At 36.2% G+C, this 6,215-nt stretch overlaps 1 long non-coding RNA gene across 1 annotated transcript; it reads left to right on the forward strand.

Annotated features, from left to right (window-relative positions):
• Positions 1-3,084: 3,084 nt before the first annotated feature.
• On the forward strand, positions 3,085-5,455 carry LOC117237923. The gene is made up of 3 exons (XR_004494080.1): positions 3,085-3,753; positions 3,817-3,936; positions 5,061-5,455. It is a non-coding gene; the product is annotated as an uncharacterized LOC117237923 (long non-coding RNA).
• Positions 5,456-6,215: the final 760 nt, after the last annotated feature.

The following is a 6,215-nucleotide window of genomic DNA, read 5'->3' on the forward strand; positions in this document are numbered from 1 at the left end:
TAGAAACTAAATCCCTTTAGAAATAACTGAAATCATCGACCTGAGAAAATCCTCGACTCATCCACCTTACAAAACAGAAGTCATTTATCCTTCACACCATTCAGCTTTTTCATTTTATCATTTAAAACTGATACTGATTTTGCCTCACTCAACATGTTCTTCGCATCAGTTCATTTCCTCTTCAAGCCAGCAAGAAGAAGCAAGGTAATGGAGAAGAAATACAAGCATCAGAGATATTCCTTTCTTCTCGCAGTCGACACTAAGCTTCTCTTCCAACCTTTAGTTTCTGCCTTCAGTCCGATGGCCGAATGTAATAGTTGGCTTGCGAATTATTATCCATTAATATAAAATTTAAGGGTGCAGAAGTATATACAAAAGAATGCACATAGTACGTGAAGATACATAGAGTATACAAAATGCTACTTCTTATAATATTCGTAGATTGAAATTTGTAACTTTTATGGGAAGATGAAGATATAAAAATAAACAGATTGCACATAATGTGCAAAAAAGTATAAAATATCCAATGTAGGATGTACGTTATAATTAGACAGTGAATTTTTGTGCAAATTCATATTTTTGAGAATATTTATAACTGACAAAGGAACAGACAAGGTATAAAAATTGTTTTACATATCAAATATTAATAGAAAGTCTATAATTTAAATAGTTTATATTTTGTTTCATATTATGTATAATCTATGCAATTTTTCACTTTAAAGTTCCCTATAAATGCATACAAATCTGCAATCTTTTGCTGAGGTTCCAATTTTTTAATTATGATGAGAAAAATTTGCATCTGCGTAAATGTCGCCAGTCTATTTTTTGGAATTCTGTACTTATATTCCTCTTTTTCTAATATTTTGTTGGTAGAAACATGATTTTGTAGAAATATCCGCAGTCTAGTAATAATCAAAACAGACGTCGGACGTCTCTCGTAATATCCAGACCAACACGAAGGCGATGCTCGGAGTCTGGGTCTGGGAAAATGACTGGATAATCGGCGTACTACTATAAGCTCCCTTCGACGCATCGAGCAGCCTCTCTATCTCGAACGCGGTCTGGGTCATGGGTCGTCGCTATAAACCCACCGATGTTATTGCAGGTGTGCGAATCGCATAAGGATCAGAGCAACGTGACGCGCCGCGGCAAACTCGTTTGCGGGAAACGCATAAAATTATAACTTACGCTACATTGACTCACAAAGCGGCTGCAAATTATTCTCTCCTCCTCCTATACTGCTAGCCTAGCGACGCCCGCGACTCCATGATTTTATGCAGCCCTGAATATGCTCTCTCTCTCTCTCTCTCTCTATCTCGGCGCCTAGTGCTACAACGTTTTGCTACGTTGCAGTCGAGCGTCAAGGAAGAAACGGGGATCGAGATTTGCATGAGTTATGGAGAAACGTTTCGCGAGATTTATCGAGCGTTCGAGGATATTTCCCGAGAGGAATAGGAGAATCGCGGTCGAGAAGGTTCAAAGTTTGAAATTTTGCTGAGAGTAATGGAGAAAGGTTGACGACGGACTCTTGAGGAGAAGGTGAGTTGTAAAGCGATCACTGGGTGTATCACAGTTTTCGAAGATGTTAACGTCTTTCGTTAGAAGCCAAGTTTTGTAGAGTTTCTGTGAATCATCTCATATTGAATGCTTCAGAGCTTGAAATTTTGATGAAGGAATGGAGTGGTGCCTTTTGACGAAATTCTTGAGGCGGGGGTGAGTTGTAAAATGATCAGTGGGTGCATCAAAGTTTCTGAATTAGGATATTACTATCTTTTGTTAGGAGTCAAGTTTCATAGGATTCTATACATCATCTCATGTTAAATACTTCAAAAGTTGAAATTTTATTGGTGGAAAATGGTGGAGTAGAAGATAACTTCTAAAGTGATCGACATATTCGAGCCTCTAAGCTAAGATATTAGTGTTTTTTCTTACAAATCAAGTTCCATGGAGTCTCTATGAATCAATTTAAATCGAATACTTTGAAGTTTGAAAATCTATTGGTGTGCAAATGATGAAATGATATTTGGAGACAGAATTGCTGAAACGATTCAGTATATTCACGTTTCTAAAAGAATAAGATACATCTGTTTGATCATGTATTTGATCATGTACATATTTAGATACATGTATCTAAATCATTTCTACGTTATTTACTGTTCCACATGTTTAAAAGTTTGAAGCATCTAGCTATAACTAAGCTAAAATATATCTGGAAGAAATATACGCGTCTATGCTTTAATATACGCATCATTTTTTCAAGTAAAATAAGACAGTTATGGACAGACGCTTCATTCATTCGCTTGTGTGTTTACACCCTGTACTCTAATAATATTAATACACTCGAATGCGCAATACAATAGTGTTACATATCTTCTACCTGAGATAATACTGTTATTTTATCGAATGACAACTTCATGCATTTTAACGACATCGTAATGCATCAACTCTATGTCTATTCGGTGCCTACTCGATGCAACGTCTACTCAAACTTAAAACATGAAATACTTTCCAGGAAAAAATACAAATTTTATTTTCACATGAAACCTACTTTCGCAAGCTAAAACATTCTCTAAATAACGTTTCATAAAAGCATTCAAAATATCCAATCATTCCCAATTTCTCTTGAACAATCTCCTCATCAGAAACAAAACTTCCTTATCTTCCCAAACCACAATGTGTCCCCGGTAATTGGACACGAACAACGTCGACTTTGATTCCCAAACACCTTATCAGTAACAAGTATCTTCTCCATACCCATCAAGGTCTATCTCTCGATCATCGATCACCGTATACATAGCCAACCCTCCATTGATCTCGGTCTTTACAGAAGTAGTACGTAAGGGGTTAGCCAAATAACACTCATAACTCGGACATTGCGAGCGATAGAAACGCGGTCGAGGATATATAGTGTTGAAATATACACAGTGACAACGGCTCGAGCTGTAATTATACAGTAAAAAGCTATAATTATAGCTTGACTGACTTATAGCTTTTACTATACGGAGTGATATGATGTGGCAGGTCGTTGAATTTCTCTCAATATCCGCTATCATACGATGAATAAAAAAATGTAGGGTTCGATTTAAAAAAGTTAACTTGAGATCCCCTTCTAAATACAAATTACTTATACCACATAATGTCCGTCTTTATGTCATACAACTTTTGCAAGAACATGTTTTTGATAGCTTCAATCCCTCAAGAGATATTCCACTGTTGCCGTTTAAACGTAACACACCATATGTTTTACGTTACTGTAACACTAAATGTTCTTGTCTACTGTAACAATGAAGGTTACTTAACATTTACATTCATTCGTGTTAGTGTTCTCTGTAACCAAACTTCTTCGAAAGACGTCGTCGGTGTGCACAAGTCCGAGGTATCTGTTCAAAGGCTCATCCGTCATCAGTCGTCCAATCACGACGGTCTAGCGTAATGTACCTCGGCGAGTGCCATCGGCGTAATCATTTACTCCCCTTCTTTGATTAATGACGAGTACGGCGTGCGTCTTGACGAGTTGAAACGCAACACCGGCAACTCCCGGACGTGGCGAGATCGTCGCTTTTTGTAGCTCCTCGTCAGTACGCTCGAGAGCCTGATGGACGTGTTCACATGGACAAAGGCGAGGACCGACATCGTTTCGACAGTGCCCCGTGTTCGTTTAGTCTGCGACTAGTCGTACGTCTTTCGGTTACATACAGACATACATAGGCGGTTGGACTGAGACGACAACGCGCGTCGTGTACGAGTACGAAGGTTAATGGACACAGAATGCCGATCGATCATCCGACCACTGGTATAGGATATATTATGTTTTAGGGGATTGAGATAGGAGAGATGGGGCGATAATGGGGATTCTGTGTGGAGTATATTGTTGGATTACTGCGAATTTTTATGAATATTTCTATTTTTATAAATTCAGGGAAACGGAGTTTAATTGTAAGTAGAAATTTCTTTCATCCATATAATAAATCCATAATATAATAAATATAATAAATATAAAACCATAGTATAATGAATCAAGGATTAAAAAAGATCCGAAAATAACTGTTTCAAACTGTTATATATCGGTTTTGACCTAATATTGATTACGGTTGCGGTTCTAATGTCGATTCTGATATCGATTTCATTTCGGTTCTATATTCTATCCATACTATTCACCAGTAATGTTAAAGAAAGGAAGACACAGCACAAATAATTTTAATGATAGTGGTAAGTAAAGTTGTAAAAAAGCGAAATTAGATTATCCATAGTGGATGCATGCGTAAAATTAGTGATAGTGCATGATAGACCGCACTATTTAATAGATAATGACACGTTTAGAGATATAGTTAAAATGATAAGTTTGTAAAAAGGAAAAGTAAATACACTTAAACTTATTAAATAAATATTATATTGCATTGGATATTTTGTATATTTTTGCATATTATGTATGTGCAATTTTGCAATTTTAAATTTTCTATAAATGTTTATCAGAACTTGTCGGGAGACAAACAGTTTATATAATTGAAGTTCATATGATAGGAGCTCGCCAATTTTCCTCGTTACATATTATATTTTCTTTCTCAGTCTTCCTTTATTCTTCAATAATCAGTCAGCACGTGTGGCAGAATCTGAGGAATTTAAAAGTTCCCTAATAGTGAAGTTAATGTTAAGAAGTTTAAATATTGGAAACAACAGATGTAAAATAATAAAGTAAAACGTTGAAAGAGGTAAAAATTTGAAATGCCCGGTTCACAAAATAAGAAAATAACAGGGTTAGGAAGTTGAAGAAAAAAAGTGTGAGAAAATTAAGAAATGACAGTATAAATAATTAAGTAGCTAAAAATTGAATTGAATCATTTTAATCAACTTATTTTTTCATTGTTTACTATCACATTTAATAATATGGCTATCGAGATCATAGCATTTTGATTCTTACCAAATGACAAATTAAATGTTACTTACTACTACTAAAAAACGATCCCTTAAACAATACAGCATTGCTGCTGTTTCAAAAAAAGTTGACGTAAAACTCTTTTATCCTCTCCTCCAGCATCGATATCAAGGTACCACAATTACAGACCGGCTGTACAAGAAATGGTTCTTACAAGCACCAAGGAAGTCCGTCACGTCCGATTCGTCACGGTCCACGTCAATTCTCTCGATCGATTTCCCAAAAAGTTCCGATATCCGAATTACCTACACCGATGTTGTCGACGAGTAAAAAGTGGAACTGCAAGAAGACGACACAAGAAAGGAAGAACAAGCATGTAATATATGTATACATTCACTCACAAAAGTATTCGGGCACTTATGGAAATCTTTTACAAACTGTTCTAAAATTTCTAATTCTAAAATTTCACGATAATTAAACAACATATTTCCAGTTTCTCGATTTTTGGTCGTGTTTTTATTAATACGTTAGGTCTTGTTTCGACATCTCGTGAACACTCCAGTTTACTTCTTCGGGACAGATACGAAAACTACATATTATAGGAAACATTTTGAAATTTCACTAGTACTGTAACAGAATACAAATATTACGATTATATTGGTCAAGTTTGATACAAATCTGAAAATGTATATAGAAACTACAAGATATTTAGCGTAAGTATATATTTCGCAAAAATCATAAAAGTATTTAAATAGTCAATTATCCATTACATTGGTAAGCCTAAATATTCTATGAGACCATCTTTAACGCTTATTTATACTAATTTGTTACTAAATATAAGTTTGCAGTAAATATGTCATAGCTTCTATATACGTAAAAGTTTTCTATGGTAAATGTTGTGATAACATATTTATCGTCCTTCGAGTTTCCATCGTGTTTCTAATACTGTTCGTGCTTTCAGTAGTATTCATTTCTTCAGAGCACCACAAATATGTCATCTAATGATCGTAAAAATTTAATACGCGAAAAGTATTCAGATCCCGCCGTCACCCAGTATAAGTATGTAAGTACATGGCAGATCTTTATGTAACGGAGCACGAGATCTGAACGCGTGTCAGCTCCGCATCCGGGCGTGCTGCGTGCATTTGCCCACCTGCTCGTTGGGCCGTGACCTCTTCTTATTCAGGTGAAGGGAAGGAAACGCCGACGAAGTAAGAAGAAGCGGAGGTGGCTAAAGAAAAAGAACGGACGAGTGTCTCTCGCTGATTGACGAGCGCCAGAGTCTCCGAGAGTCGAAGCAATAAAGCACGTGCGCGCATAAACGCGCGAGAAAAGGATCTCT

The sequence above is a fragment of the Bombus vosnesenskii genome, unplaced genomic scaffold, assembly GCF_011952255.1.
Source record: "Bombus vosnesenskii isolate JDL3184/JDL3185 unplaced genomic scaffold, Bvos_JDL3184-5_v1.1 scf7180000013410, whole genome shotgun sequence".
Taxonomy (NCBI): Eukaryota; Metazoa; Arthropoda; class Insecta; order Hymenoptera; family Apidae; genus Bombus; species Bombus vosnesenskii.